The following is a 16,894-nucleotide window of genomic DNA, read 5'->3' on the forward strand; positions in this document are numbered from 1 at the left end:
TTTTTTGAGACAGAGTCTCACTCTGCTGCCCAGGCTGGAGTGCAGTGGCATGATTTCGGCTCACTGCAACCTCCGCCTCCTGGGTTCAAGCGCTTCTCCTGCCTCAGCCTCCTGAGTAGCTGGGATTACAGGTGCATGCCACTATGCCTGGGTAATATTTGTGTTTTTAGTATAGACGGGCTTTCACCATGTTGGTCAGGCTGGTCTTGAACTCCTGACCTCGTAATCCACCTGCCTCAGTCTCCCAAAGTGCTGGGATTATAGGCGTGAGCCATAGAAACAGTCCCACATCCTGCTGTCTCCCATAAACACACTATGCATTCAGGGCTTATTATATTTGATATGTTCTATGCTTGCAATTCATTGAGATAAGTTTAATTAACTATCATCTCTCACTCTTCTACATTTTTTTTTAAGCAGACAAGTTAGGACAAACATTTTATCATCAAAATAAACACTTCTGTATAAAAGCATTACAGATCAACAGCTGTATTTACACTTATCGATTCAAGGTCCAATCATGTATCAAACACTGAATGGGTCAGCGATGGTTTACTCATGCAAGTAAATTGGACACACAAACACTTAGATTCCTCCTCTACCAAATCACTTGATTAATGCAAAGAGGCAGGGGAATACCGACACAGGAAACCTGTCCAGAAACGAGACTGGCAGAGATGTCAGGTTAACAAACTGCTGAAAGTTACATCTCCAAAAAGGCACTTCTCATTCTTACAAAAGTGCTTAAAAACTAAACTTGAACCCTGCGCCTAGGTTTATAAATTTTCAAGAAACTGTAAAGAACCACAGGCTAGTTTTTAATATCAAGTTTCCAAGCAAAATTGTCCAAGAATTTATTTGCAGTACCTTACATGTAAACTGAAATAAACCTGGCAAACTAAAATCATACTAAAGTTTTATACCGAAAATTCAAATCGGCCTACTTGTAATTTCCAGATAGCTTTCCTATCACAATTTTAAGTATTACTTGCCCACCAACCTTTGAATCATGATTGTGTAAGCTAGACGCACCACTTACCCTTCGGGCACAAGAAATTAGCAGAAATTAAGTCTCAACTGTGACAACAACTTGTAACATAAACACAATACATGGGTTTGAGAGGCATCTGAAGTAATATACTCCAATCTGCAGTAATCACCTAATTTCTCCACATGGTTTTAAGACTTCTGTGCCTTGATTCTATTAAAAATTTCAACTAGTATGAATGCTAAATCATACTTGTTTTTATGTAAACAAGTTAGAAGGCTGTTCTCTGAAATTCTCTAGTTAATACTATTACTGTGTTTCTAAGTGCTTAGCTTTTATGAGGGCTATTTCAACACCAAGTAAATAAAATACGCTTTCATAAACCTATACTTTAAAAGAAATTACAAAACTAAGCGGCTAGAGAGGACCCCTGGAAATAGAGAGGGATGCTATGAGGTGGAGGTTGGGAGCAGAGAATAAACTGCAGGAAGGCAAAGTGTAACTAGTAATATACCTTCCGTGATGCTCCAGAAACACGTCTACTGAGATTAACTTGATTGGAGTTTCTTAAAAAACAGGCTGATCATCAAGATCCTTGACTCAGGTTTCAGTGAAAAAATTGGAAACTTTAACAAGAAAGATTTGAGAAGAAGGCAGGCCGTGAATTTTCCAGATATTATGCTTGCATTTCAAATTCCTGTTTCAGACTTTTCAATTAGGCATGCACATTCCCAAAGCCATGATATCTGGCTAAATACACAAGGACCCCAGTTGAACACCGTCCATCTCGCTGCCGGCAGAAACTGCAGTTGCAGATTCCTCGACAAGGCGGGCAATGCCAGTTCGGATCCAGCAGAGCATCCTTGACCTCTTCACCATAACGGTTTCGAATGCAGGGGCCACAGAGCTGTCCTCAAACGCCACAGCAGTCTGGGTTTCTGCAGTTTGTTTTGGTATCAATAGTCTTCTGACGGCACTGATGACAAGTAGAGCCCAGTGAACATTATATATATATATCTTCTCTGGAGAGTTGCTGCAGATGTGCTCCAAATCTTCCTCTGTAATTTCTTCCACTGGGCGAATTATATGCGGAAGGGTCAGGGATGACCTGGAGCGACGACTTCTGGGCATGTCATCTTCATTCATGTAGCTGTCCATGGTCTTCCTCTTTCTCACCAACATGTACTTATCCTCTTCCTCCTCCTCCATGGGTAGGGTGTCAACGGACCCGAGGATCTGGGACCTTGACCTGGTAAGAGGACGAGCTCTCCGTTCAGGGTTTCTCCTGGACGCAACACCCGGGAATGTATGCCTTCGAGGCCTCCTCGATTGTGAGTTGGGGCCTGGGAGGGAATGTCTTCCAGGGAACGAGCCAGGGAGGCTTTCTAATTCAGACATGAGTTTTGCAAGCATTGCTTTGTTTTGCTTTATATTTAAAGCCCTTTTCTCCAAAAAAATTCATCCCACTTTCATCTTCTGAATCGGAGTTGGAATCAGTCACAGAATTCTCGGAGAACTGTGGGAGCTCTGCTTTTTTGTTGGTTGCTCCTCTGGTACTTCGAGCTGGAAACTTCATCGCCACCCTGAGAGGTCCAGAGTGCCTGCGCTGGCTGCGGGTCCTACAGCCTTCCCGAACTGACTGCAGCGTCGTGTTTGCAAAATTATCAGAAGCAAAGCTGTCACAACTGTCATCAGAGGATGATGAGGTTTCAATGGAAATCAACTTCACATATCTGAATTTCTTTAAGTTCTTTACTCTGAGATCTTTCTGCGGCACGCGGCGAGCACCCATGCTGGTGGCGGGTGCCCAGACCCGTACTTGGAGCTGGGAGAGCGAAGCAGCTGCGCGCGCTCTGAGGTCCCACAGCAGGAGGAACAGCAGCCGCGCGACCGGCACGCGCCGGCCCCACTTTTCTACATTTTTACGTTTACTATTACTTACTTTGATTCACCCAGCAGTCTCTATTACATATTTTGCTTTCCATTAAGATTCTTCACGGATATAAATTTTTTATAAATAGAATTTATGTCTAACCATTTTAAACTTAAATATACATGACGGCGTCGTGTGTATGTATTCTAGATTCTTTGTTACCTTCTTTGCTCTCTTTGTTTTCTGGCAGCTGTGACTGGCACATGTCATGGACAGTATTATTCCCTGACAGAAGTACAACTCCAATGTTCATCTTTTCTTGTTCTATTAATAAAAAACAGACTTACAAGATTTACAAAAAGTCATAATAAATATACTTTAAAAACTATTTTAATTATAATGAGATAGTCTTTCCTGAATCTACCACTATATTCAGAATTTACTTTCAAATACTTGGATAAACTTCACACATTTATACGCAAAATGACAGCCTTAAGGGACCTAATTGTTCCCATATAAAAAGAGGATTAGTCTAGGACCACATCAGATCCAAAGAGCACGCAGTACCATGAGACAGGAAAGGAATATATAACAAAAATATTTTCCTTTTTTCTTTTTTTTTTGTATGAAAACAACAACTTTTTTTTTTTAATTATTATACTTTAAGTTCTGGGGTACACGTGCAGATCATGCAGGTTTGTTACTGCTACACAGGTATACATGTGCCATGGTGGTTTGCTGCATCCATCCCTCTGTCATCTACATTAGGTATTTCTCCTGTTATTCCTCCCCTATCCTCCCACCCCCTGCTATCCTTTCCCACTGCCCCCCCCACCTCCCAACAGGCCCTGGTGTGTGATGTTCCCCTCCCTGTGTCCATGCCCTCTCACTGTTCAACACCCACTTACGAGTGAGAACATGAGGTGTTTGGTTTTCTGTTCTTGTGTCAGTTTGCTGAGGATGACGGTTTCCAGCTTCATCCACATCCCTGCAAAGGACACGTACTCATCCTTTTTTATGGATGCATAGTATTCCACGGCATATATGTGCCACATTTTCTTTATCCAATCTATCATTAATGGGCATTTGGGTTGGTTCCAAGTCTTTGCTATTGTGAACTGTGCTGCAATAAACATATGTGTGCATGTGTCTTTATAATTCAATGTTTTATAATCCTTTGGGTATATACCAGTTATGGGATTGATTACTGGGTCAAATGGTATTCCTAGGTCTAGATCCTTGAAGAATCACTACACTGTCTTCCGAAATGGTTGAACTAATTTACATTCCCACCAACAGTGTAAAAGTGTTCTTATTTCTCCACATCCTCTCCAACATCTGTTGTCTCCTGATTTCTTAATGATTGCCATTCTAACTGGCGTGAGATGGTATCTTAATGTGGTTTTGATTTGCATTTCTCTAATGACCAGTGATGATGAGCTTTTTTTCATATGTTTTTTTCTATATAAACAAAATTGTTGGGATTTAAATTTTTTAAGACAAGTGAAAGCAAAAAAGCAAAAAAACACAGAAGTGAAACTTTAAAGGCCATTTCATCATCAAGTGCCCATTTATCCACAATCATATTCAAACCACATATGTATGTGGTTTAAAATGTTGGCTCTAAATTGTGATCTGAGAATCCCTGGAGTTCAAGATCCAGGCAGGGGGTCAAATAATACAAAATGTTATTTGCCATTTTCACTCTCATTCTCTTTCAAGTGTACAGTGGAGCTTTTCATAGACATGATGTGTCCTAACTGCATAGCTCTAATGGTGAATGGGTCATAGTTCTAATGTCTATTGGAATGTATGGTTGTGCATCCTTTTTTAAAATATTTTAGTTTTTATTTCTAAAATATTAAATATCAATAGATACAACCAACTTAAAAGCTCTTTGGAATCTGCAATCATTTTTAAAATGCAATCATTTTATTTATTTATCATTACAAAGAAGGTTTAACTGAGATCCGGTAATTTGATAGAAAACCAGAGCTTCCTGTGTCAATAAGGACTGACCTCAATAATGTAATGTGATCAGACAAAAGAAAGTTGCAAAATATGTAGAGTGTACAACAATTTATATACACTTTTAGGACATAAAAACAAATTCTACATATTATTTATGACCATACACATATGTAATAAAATGTTTTAAAAGAGAATGGAAATGATAAATGGAAATAATAATTCAGGGTGTCAGTTACCTCTAGGCAATAGATACCCTCCCCCCCAACACACACACACACACACACACACACACACACGGTCTGCTACCCAGAATTTCTGAATGGCTTAAAACCATCAGTATAGCCACACTACGATGAAATAATTAAAGCACAGCTCACATGCTGGCAAGTAAAGTTTGTCTTATCTGATAAGTTTTGNAAATAATAATTCAGGGTGTCAGTTACCTCTAGGCAAACATACACCGTCCCACACCCATAAACACACAGACACACACACACACACACACACACACACACACACACACACACACACACACACACACGGTCTGCTAACCAGAATATCTGACTGGCTTAAAATCATCAGTATAGCCACACTACGATGAAATAATTAAAGCACAGCTCACATGCTGGCAAGTAAAGTTTGTCTTATCTGATAAGTTTTGGTGCTACACATTGACCTTACATTCTTTCCACCTTCCTAATACCCCACTCTTCCTTTTTCTGAGGTATTGTCTCATTTTACCACCCTCCATCATATGCACCTGCTTCTTTTCCCTTCATTTGCTCCCTACACTCTCTGCCTTCCTCGTTCTTTATTCCCCCTTTTACTCTTATCCTCTTCCTTCTAATCTGACATTGCATATCTAGGGTTCAATACCATCCACAGTTCCAGGCACACACACGGGGGCTCGGAGAACATACCCCACGGAGAAAAGGGCGAAAAACTACATTTTGTTGTGTCACAACCTAACTTCTCCAGATCTTCAGTTAAAACTGTTCAGTTTAGGAAAAAACACCCTAGCACAAGGAAGCTAGGTTTATGGGTACTGTGCTATGTCATATGGCAAAACATAGGAAACAGACCAGGGACAAGGATCTTTGCAAAGACTTTTTACTGCCAGTAGAGAAGAACTCAAGGGAGATCAGTGTATTCACTCTCACTAATCCTCTTCTGGGGCAGATGCTGGTTATATTTACTTACTTCTAGCTATTTTCTCTAGCACAAACAAGGCTCAAATTCACTCCCATTTTACCTCCCATGGAAAGAACCACAGGAAAAACCACTCCCTTAAAGAGCTTATTCACTCTGAGCCATACCACTCATTCAGAGAGAAGCTCAAGAAGAAACACTACCACAGCGGTGGCAGGTTGCCAGGGAGTGCGATCTGATATGAAAAATACATACGAACACAACTATCAACTCACTCAAACTACCAGAATGTGCCAACAGTTGTTGCTCTCGCTGGCAAAAACAAAATTATTTTTCAGTTCTTGTAAAGCAAAACACTGGCATTTCCTATGACAGGGAATCTAACTGTGGATGAGCCATGTTATAATAATATAGACTGTTTTCAAACTCATCCCTAAAAGGAAGAGAATCAGTGAGGAACGTATTTATTTTCACCCGTCATATTCACTGCCTGGTCTTCTTAAATGCAAGGTAAGTATGCAAGACTTAGTGATTCCAGTTTTATAAAGTCCAGCTCTTGAGATTATCCCATCCCATTGCTAGAGTCAACTGGACCCATCTCCTGCTGTGGAGTACTGCATGATGCCATTTTTCCCCTCTCTCCCCCATTACATGGCAAATGTCTATAGAAATCACGCTTTCTCAGCACGTCAAGTCATATGTCATCAGATCCTATGCTGATGAACAAGACATGAGGAAAACAAAGGCAAGGACAAAGAACATCTAAAATGACAGAATGAAATTACCATGGAACTTTATTTTTTAAATGTTCAAAAAGATAACCACTCTTTCATTCCAACCATATGACAAGTCTGGAAAAAGCAAAACCGTGGAGACACCAAAAAGACCAATGGTTGCCAGAAGCCAGCGGAGAGGAAGAGATGAAAAGGCAGAGGATGGAGGATATTTAGGGCTGAGAAACTATTTTGTTTATGATGCTACAAGGATATATACATGCCATTACACATTTGTCCAACAGCAGAGAATTTACAACACCAAGAGTGAACCCTAACATAAACCGTGGACCTTGGGGGTGATGTGTCTGTCCAAGTAGGTTCCTCAACTGTAACTCTGATGAACTCTGATGGGGGTACTGATAATGAGGGAGGCTACTCATATGTCTGGGGTCATGGGGAATATGGAAAATCTCTGTACCTTCCCAATTTTGCTGTGAATCTAAGACTGCTTGGAAAATAATGTTATGAATTTTAAAAAACATACAGAACTTGCTATTACCCTAAATCATAAAAAGACAATTTTCACCTTGAAAACTGTGAATCACTAAAGATCAAGGTAACAGAATATGAGTATAAGCTCCCAAATTGAAGTATATAAAAACACATAAAGCAATTAATTTAACTGCATAGGCAAAAAAAAAAATGATAAAAATGATTGAATATCTAATCATTATTTCATAATTATAAACAGGGATTTAATACAATAAGAATCAAAACTGGTACATCCATGTACATAAAATGAAAGACAATTTTTATTCTAATTTTAAATCAGAACTTATTATGCCCATTTTATCCACAATTTTACTGAAAGTTTAATCAGATTAGGACAGATTATAATTACTTAATATTGCCATAGTAACTTATGTACAAATACCTGTTAAGTATTCACCAGATGTAAAAACTGTAAGTAGCATTGCTACTTAATATGAATGATGCAACTGAAACCAGTACCATGTTATGGTCTATCATTCTATTATTTGCTATCATATTACATCAGATTTTATGATAACACCAAAAATTTAGTCAGGGCCATAGCTGCTGGGCAGCAAGGATTTCATATAGCAGGCACGAGACAGCCATCCTTAGAAAGACTTGCTTGCAAGGCTGGTTCTTGACTGGTGTTCAGGACCTTGAATTTGGAAGGGCTCCCACCATTCCCTAACTTAGAAGAAGGGAATGGCTCACCGTGCCTAAACTGTTTGTGCAAATGCAAATGTGGTTTACTATGAACAGTTCATTTCCTCCTAGGACTCTGGAATTTTGGTACATGTGAAGGAGAGGAGAGGATGCCTATGTGACTAGCCTCCATCTAAAACATGGGTGCTGAGCCTCTAAAGAAACTCTGGTAAGGTAGACAACATTGTACATATGTTTTCAAAATTTGAGGCTGGGGGAATTAAGCACATCCTGGTAACTACACAGGAGATGACTCCTGTAGCTTGTGCCTGGCTTCCTCCAGACTTTGACACATGCACCTTTTCCCTTCTCAAATTTTGCTTTGTGTCTTTTCACTGTATTAAATGTAATAAATCAAAGCTCCAAGAATGACTGTCTGCTGAGTCCTGTGAGTCCTTCTCAGTAAATTACCAAACCTTGGGTGGTCTTGGGAACCCCTGATACAATTGCATTATATAATTTTTTTAAGTTGATGTGTTACATGTGACAACAATCAGAAGGCTATTTCACAGAATACCTTTCTCTAATATACTTATTTTTTAGTTTTTGACATTTGCCTTGGAGATCCCTGTACTTCCGTATCCACTGAACTAAAGGCATTAAAAATGCATCAATGATGTCAGAAAGTAATTTTAAAAAGCAACAATCCTATATTAACCCAATTAAAAAATAGAAAATCTTGATGATTGACAGTATGTTCTATACTATAAAAGTTTCTGACACAAAAAAATTAAAAGATCATAGTAAATTTTCTCCAACTCGGTAGGAGAGTTGGAGGGTCTCTTTTATAATAATTGTGCAGCAGGCCAGGTGCAGTGGCATACATCTGTAGCTGCACCTATTCAGGAGGCTGAGGCAGAAGGATTGCTTGAGGCTGGAAACTAAAGCTACAGTGTGCTATAATCACACCTGTTCAAAAAAAAAAAGTCCAAAAACAAAAAGACTGCATCCAAAATGTAGCATGAATTATCCATTTCTCCCACCAAATAGTGGAACTGATCGGTAAGGATCAACAGGACTTTTAACTTATCTGGCCAGAAGAAGAGACTTATATACAGATAGTTAAAAATGTGATAATCCAATAGACCACATATTCTAGTTAAATCACAGATTACCAATTTCTGAAGAAATGCAATACCAGAAAAGCACTTCACATTTAAACTATGTCAGATAAAACAATTTGTATTTCACAACCAGAAGACACTTAAAATCTTGGCAGACCATCATCATTGTGTCATTGTGGTGCAGATATAAAGAAGTGTATTTGAAATGTGTTCTAATAGTATTTTTTTAGGGATAAAATTCAAAAGGAAGCAGTAAAAGCAGAAGTATCACAAGGGTAAATGAAAAGGGAACTGCACTAACAAAGAGTCAGGTATTGACTTTTCTACTGATGTGACCAGTATTCCCCAAATATAGAAATACTATATTCAGCATTTCACTCGTACATTTTTCTTCAGGACATTATATTAGTTTCCTGCAATAAACTATTTTTTTTAATGTTGGTTCCACTAAAGTGCTGGTCTGTAAACTATTTCTAATTAAAACTTGAAATTTTATCAAAACGTCGCTATATTATGATTCCATATCAAAGGAGGGATACACATGTGCATCTGATAGTGGCTTCCAGTTGCTGCTGTCAGATGTTTGTTTGGGAATGCATCCAGAAGACCTTATCAAGGATTTGAGTACAAAACAAGCATTTCCACAAAACAACAGGTAAGACAGACTACACTTTTCCTCACATAGGACCTTCAGGTTTAGACAATTCTAGGAAAGTGGCGGTACATGAACTCACCAGTCCTGACCATTTTCCCTGATCCTGTATAGGGAACTGCTGCAGTTACAAAAGTTAGGTAGGATCTTCGTAGGTGTATTCTTCCACATTTGAACCCCAGAAGTACTGATCACATAATCAGCTGACCCTGCAACTCTGTGATTGTTCTTTAGAAGAAAATACCACTGAAAAGCTTTTCTCTCTGGTTTTTTTTTTTTTTTTTTTTTTTTTTTTTTTTTGAGACAGAGTCTCGCTCTGTCGTCAGGCTGGAATGCAGTGGTGTGGTCTTGGCTCACTGCAACCTCCACCTCCTGGGTTCAAGCGCTTCTCCTGCCTCAGCCTCCTGAGTAGCTGGAATTACAGGCATGCACCATCATACCCAGCTAATTTTTGTATTTTTACTAGAGACAGGTTTCACCATGTTTGCCAGGATGATCTCCATCTCTTGACCTTGTGATCCGCCCACCTTGGCCTCCCAAAGTGCTGGGATTACAGGTGTGAGCCACCGTGACAGGCCCACTGAAGAGCTTTTAAGAGGTTAACTCACTTTACTTTTTAGTAGTCTGACCGGTTAGAATTGATACTCCCTCCCTGAAATTCTCACCTTTGTAAGTTTTTGCAACATCCCTTTTGATTCCTCTCCTCTTTCTCTTTAGCCACTGCTCAGGCTTCTTTCTTAACTCCTCTGGGAAATGCTGATATTCCTAGGGTTCTGTCACTGGCCCTCTGCTCATTCTATACCTTTTCCATCATGGATAAACTCACTCAGATCTATGATTTTGCCTCTGTTATTCCAAGTCTGCATCTCCAACCTCAGAGTTCCATCTCCAGCCATAAATGCCTATTATCCAATTACATACTAAAAATATCCTACATGGACATTCCAGTAAACTTAACAATGCTGAGAGAAATGTTAGTCATGCCTGTTGACCTGCTGCTCTCCTTTACACACCTGAAAACTGCCTACTCCTTCATGTCCCGGTTAAGTGCAAGGGCACAAGCCAGAAACCTGAGAATCATCTGAGATTTTTCCTTATCCCCTATTTTTTACATTCAATAATCACTAAATCATTTTAACTGTACCTCTTTTCTGCATCTGCTTTATATTTCCACCACCACACGTTTATTTTATGCTTATATTTCCTAGTTAAACATGGGTTCTTAAGTAGTGGCTTTTATAGGGAAAAAGCAACTATTAATGTTATTTCTTAAATGGAAAAAAAAAGTTTAAGTAAAATAAAAATGCATCATGCCAAGAATGAGACCAACATTTTTAAATGAATAACTGAGCTCCTTAATCTTCTTGATTTCACCAGGACTGGTTGAAAACCTCACAACAGACTGCTACCAGTCTGAGGACAGGACAAGGAAACTATAGCCCTGATAACTGCAAACGCTTCCTTTGTTTCCCTGTCTCTTTATATGGTTATCTTCTAGCTGCCCTCCACATGAGGGGGTCAGCAAACTACAGGCCATGGGCGAAATCCAGTCTGCCTTATAGTTTCATAAATAAAGTTTTACTGGAGCTCAGTTGTGTGTATTTGCTTAAGTGTTATCTATGACTGTTTTCATGCTTCAACGGCAGGGTTGAGTAGGAATGACAGAGACCACACGAAAGAGCCCTGTACAGAAAAAGCTTCCCAATTCCTGCTTTATACCATAACCAGAATGCCCTAATACTCAAATCTAATTGTGTGACTCCCAGCTCAGAATTCTCCAATGAACCCCTACAGTAAACATTGCTGTCTCCCTACCCGATTCCCTACTCTGTCTTGCTGGAGAAACACACGTCTATTTGGATATTTATCATGCCAATAGCCCTCCCAACTCCAAAAGAAGAAATGATTATTCTAAGCTTATCACAGTAATTACATTTGCTTTCCCAGTGCCTGGTTTAGGAATGAGCATGTGGTAGCCAATAAAATGTTACCGGAAGTCCACTGCATGCTTCTGAGTCTTCTCCCTAATTAAAAGAAACCTGTAAACAAAAGCCACCCTTTCAGCCTTCAGATATTGTCAGTGAGACCATGATGTTTGGAGCTGCTATTAATTAGCCAGCCATGAAAAGAGACATGAACAAAACACTGTGATATCACTGAACAGTCAAAACAACTCTGGTCCCTAGTGTTTTAGCCACTGTTAGTTAGGTCATCTAGTATTTGCAGCCCAAAGCATTCCACCTGGTAAATTTCCCATGGCCTACAGGAAAAGATCTACTCATTTCTACAGTATTAAAAAGTCTGGGCAGGGAGTGGTGGCTCATGTCTAATCCCAGCACTTGGGAGGCCGAGAGGGATGGATCACTTGAGGCGAGGAGTTCGAGACCAGCCTGTCCAACATGCCAAAATCCTGTCTTTACTAAAAATACAAAAATTAGCTGGGCATGGTGGCTTGTGCCTGTAATCCCAGCTACTTGGGAGGCTGAGGCATGAGAATCACTTAAACCTGGGAGGTGGAGTTTGCAGTGAGCCGAGAGAATGCCACTGCACTCCAGCTTGGATGACAGAGTAAGACTCTGTCTAAAAAAAAAAAAAAAGAAAAGATGTCTGTCATAAGCTTGCCTTAGGTATTCACTTCATTCCCAACCATTCATGTCTTACATGATTTGCACTTGTAAAACTGGACTGCTCATAAACCCTGCAAAGTTCATTCAAGCATCTGACTTTTGTACTTGCTGCTCCTTCTGCCAAACACACAATCTTGTTAGATGTTCCTTCTGCCCACATCATCCTTCTGCCTCTTTACCTAGAAAAGTTCTACTTACTCTGCATGCCTACCTTAAATCCTACCCACTGTTTTACAGCTTTCATTCCTCACCACATAAAGTGTTGGCACATATTTAACACAATAAATGATCATCATACGCTTCAGAGGGCATCTAGCCCACAGTAGTAGGCACTGAATAAATAATTCAGCAAATAAATAAAATGACAATGATAATAACAAGATCCTGGGTTTTTTGTTTGTTTTTTTCTTTTTTGAGACAGCGTCTTACTCTGTTACCCACACAGGAGTGCAGCGGCATGATCATAGCTCACCATAACCTCAAACACCCAGGCTCAAGAAATCCTCCCACCTCAGCCTCCCAAGTAGCTAGAAACACAAGCACCTATCACTGTGCCCAGCTAGTGTTTTATTATTTAAAAAAAAATTTAGTAGAGACAAGGTCTTGTCATGTTGCCCAGGCTGGTCTCAAACTCCTGGGCTAAAGTGATCCTCCCATCTCAGCCTCCCAAATTGCTGAGATTACAGGCATGCACCACCATGGCTGGCCCTGGCTACATTTTTTAATGTTTGTATTCTGTAACATTAGAAAAAAAGTGCTTAGTGTCTAACAGACATTTGATAATTATTTGTTAAGTGGACAAGTGAATGATTTCCTTGGAAATTCTGTTGAAAAAAACACAGAAATTAAATAGAGAAAGTTCTATTATGAGCACCTCAAAGACTAAAACTATGTCTATTTCATGTTTGTCTCCAATAACTTGCAAAACCTAACTTACAGAAGTTCTTTGATTAATATGTACTAAATTAAAGGTGTCCTCTTACAATTCAGATTGTCCAATGCATGAGGCATCACATCTCAGTAGCACAGTAGCATTTTTGTTATTGTGAAACATTTTTATACTTTTATTATAATTTGTTGAGCCTAGAGTTGGGCTATTTGAATATTTATTATGATAATCTTTTGGCTAATGGTAACAGGATATCTTGTGCTAACAAAATTATTGTTATCATAACAACTAACCAGCAGGTAGAAGAACACATCTTGTTCTAATGAAGTAAATATACCTCATTCGATTTCAAATTAGGGGGAAAGTCAATAATAGTGAGACCTTGTTGGTTTATAAGTATGTAACATGACCTGAACCTCTCAACAAGGAATTGCTTTTCTGACTTCTGCACTCAGTAGATATCTTTAAAAATAATTTCCTATTAGTATGCACACTGGGTATGTTTTGCAGGGTTTTTTTCTTTTTTGGAGACAGGGTCTCACTCTGTCATCCAGGTTGGAGTGCGTGGCATGATCACGATCATAGCTCACTGCGACCTCGACTCCCAGGCTCAAGTGATCCTCCCATCTCAGCCTCCCAAGTAGCTGGGATTACAGATGTGCACCAAAACATCCAGCTAATTTTTTACTTGTTTTTGTAGAGACGTGGTCTCACTATGTTGCCCAGGCTGGTCTGGAGCTTCCCAACACAAGCAATCCTCCCGCCTAGGCCTCCCAATGTGTGGGACTACAGCTGTGGGCCAGCACACCTGGCAATTTTGCAGTTCTTATTGCCGTTTGCTTATGGTGCCAGAAAGGCAGTGTTGATTTTCCAGTTTTGAAACTACTTTGTGTTACTTTAGTGACACAAATCACTATGTAATACTGCTAGCCTTTGAACAACACAGGTTTGAACTGCAGGGGTCTACTTATAGGCAGATTTTCTCCCACCTCAGATAGCAAAGACCAATCTTTCTCCTCCTCCTTAGCCTACTCAACTTGAACACTATGATTAAGAGTTATATAATGATCCACTTGCATTTAATGAATAGTAAACTTACTTTTTCTTATGATTTTCTTAATAAGTTTATTTCTCTAGCTTCCTTTATTGTAAGAATACAGCATATTAATACATACACCATACCAAACACATCTTAATTGACTGTTTATGTTATCAATAAGCTGCTGGTCACCCTCTTGGGGGACTCAAAAGTTATACACAGATTTCTGAATGCAGGGGGAATCAAACATCCCTAAATCCCACGTTATTAAGGTCAACTGTGATTGATACTCATTTACTAAACACAAGCCATTTATTTTAAAAATTAAATAGAAGTTCCAATTTCATAACAAGTCTAATTCATTATAATGTGACAATAAAGAAAACATACAACTTACTAACTTAAAAATACCTTTTTGTTATTTAAACGAATATATCATATAGGATTTTAGGGACCATAATTACATAATTTTTTTCAGACAAGATTGTTTAAGATAATAAATGACCTGCAATTAACTTTTTAAATAATTGAGAAATCTAACCTACCAAGAAAGAAATTAAGAGAAAAATATACAAGCAACTTACACACACAGGGCTTTTAAAAAACTGCTCTTCATGATCAAAACTTCCTTACTCTTACTTTTTTATCTATAGGACCAGGAAAAATAATTCACTATCAGAAGTCTTACCTGGATTGTTATTTTGAGGAAGACTTTTGGGTGTCTGTTTTTCCTTATATTCAGAAATTAGTTGCTGAATGCTATGGATAAAAATGTAATAAATGAAATTACTATTTTAAAACAAATGAAAAATACCAAATATATTAAATTTTTAGAGTATTTCAAACAATATCAGAGTTAATATCAGGACTTCATCCTATATACTAATTTGCGAGTTCTACCAACTTCTCTTTAAGCTTTTAAAGAAGAAAACAAGATGAAGTACTCCTAAATTGAAGGGAGTATGGCTCAGTATAAATTAACTCACATTCGCTTGACATAATGGAAAGTGTCCTAGCTCTGTCACCAGCAGCTACTTGTTCTCTAACAAGTCGCTTCTCTTAGGCTCAATGTATTCTTCTAAAAAGCAAGGATTTTACTGGCTTATTTCACTAGGTTGTTAAAGATTTAATGAAATAATGTTTTGAAAATGCTCAAATAAACAGTGAAGCAATGAAATAATTTGTTCTTGAACTTTATTGCCAAAACTATTTCCCAATGTGTATTTTTTCAGAGGTTCTAAAATTCCCATTGCAGTTTTCTGAAACTGTTATTAAGCCCTAGTTTTGCTTATCAGTTGTTCCATTCTTTGTGGCTTATAATTCGGGGCATCACGACTATTTCATAGTTTGTAACTAAATTTTCTTATAAATATATTATTCCATCAAACTAGATAACATCACTGTCCACTACGACTGAACTCATCAATCACACTAAGGGCAGAAAGCTAACAGATGTCAAGACCTAGCTTGGACTACTGTTCCAGACTCAAACTCTGAATTGGCAGATCTTTGTTAGAATGATGCTCAATCCCCATGTTAACCTCCAACTGACATGGAAAACAAAATTCTACTTTTATTTTTTTCAGTTCCATGAAAGAGATGCAAGTTGACATTCTCTCATTTCTGAGATACATACTAACAATATATTTGCACACACATCCCACACGTTACTCAGCTTAATTCTCATTCCATAGATCCCCTTACTGCATATTTTTGTAGTGAAAATCACAATTTTAATATTAGGTTACACCCAATTTGCTTTGACTCACACTGTTTCTTTGGAGCTAGTCAGCAAACAGTCAAATGAACTTCCAGTGACAGTGCAAAATATGGACCACTTCACAGATCTGTACATCAGCTTTATGCAGGGGCCGTGCTAACTTTTTCTGCATTTTGTTTCGATTTTAGTATATGTTTGCTGCTGAAGCAAGTACAAAGCTCTCCTTTTATACGTGGATACTCATGAGTCATGAAAGAGGCTTAGCTCTGTTAAATCCAACTAACATACTTGAGACTCAGAATTCTGGTGATAGCTTCCTGCTACAACTCTTGGGAAGGATAATATAGGACCTTGCACGATCTAAGAAAAAGTACTATACTGGATATACAGGGCTCTCAGCGTACAGATCTGGTAACACTGAGAAAAGGAAACTCATCTCTTTCTGCCACATTATTTGAACTGAACCCGAGGGCCTAAAGGATAACTTAACATAAAGCTCTTGGCTAAGCCTAAGCTAAGATGTTGGCTCCACCTAGGTTCTGAGTGAGGGATGAAGGGTCAGTTGGCTCACTATGTATGTGGATAATGCCAGGAGGCTCAGCTGCCAGAGCAGGATGCTGGGAACAATGCCTGAGCATATAAACATATGCATGTGAAGCAAAAAAAGTTTAACTTTGAAATCTATGTATGGATCACCATGAAGACTTGAGGGCATCCTGGTGGCAAAGGTCAACCATTACTGGACTGCAGGACCAGTTTCAATGCAATGACACAGCAACAGAAACAACAGCGGAAACAACAGGATGATTACCTTTTTCTTCCCTCCTTCTGACATGCAAAAGAGGGGTGTCTTCTGAAACTTAAAGAACCCCACAGGTTCTGAAAAAATTCAAGAAGGGTAGAGGAGGCAGTCCCCAGAAGACAGTACAAAATTTTCTGCCAAACTGGACTTTTTTTTTTTTTTTTTTTT

At 38.8% G+C, this 16,894-nt stretch overlaps 1 long non-coding RNA gene, 1 other non-coding gene and 1 pseudogene across 3 annotated transcripts in view; all 3 read right to left on the reverse strand.

The window, feature by feature from the left end:
• Positions 1-1,664: 1,664 nt before the first annotated feature.
• On the reverse strand, positions 1,665-2,889 carry LOC119473161 (annotated as a pseudogene). Its single transcript, XR_005202358.1, has one exon. The product of XR_005202358.1 is annotated as a cell division cycle-associated protein 7-like (transcript).
• An 89-nt stretch (positions 2,890-2,978) lies between these two features.
• LOC108313287 overlaps positions 2,979-16,894 on the reverse strand; it is a 15,552-nt gene continuing 1,636 nt past the window's right edge. The window contains exons 2-3 of the long non-coding RNA XR_001829016.2: positions 14,893-14,963; positions 2,979-3,185 (exon numbers count right to left, since the gene is read on the reverse strand). This is a non-coding gene — a long non-coding RNA (uncharacterized LOC108313287). The remainder of the gene's footprint in view (positions 3,186-14,892; positions 14,964-16,894) is intronic.
• LOC119473168 lies at positions 16,028-16,132 on the reverse strand. The gene has a single exon (XR_005202373.1). It is a non-coding gene; the product is annotated as a U6 spliceosomal RNA (small nuclear RNA).

The sequence above is a fragment of the Cebus imitator genome, unplaced genomic scaffold (assembly GCF_001604975.1).
Source record: "Cebus imitator isolate Cc_AM_T3 unplaced genomic scaffold, Cebus_imitator-1.0 Scaffold136, whole genome shotgun sequence".
In the NCBI taxonomy this organism is placed as follows: Eukaryota; Metazoa; Chordata; class Mammalia; order Primates; family Cebidae; genus Cebus; species Cebus imitator.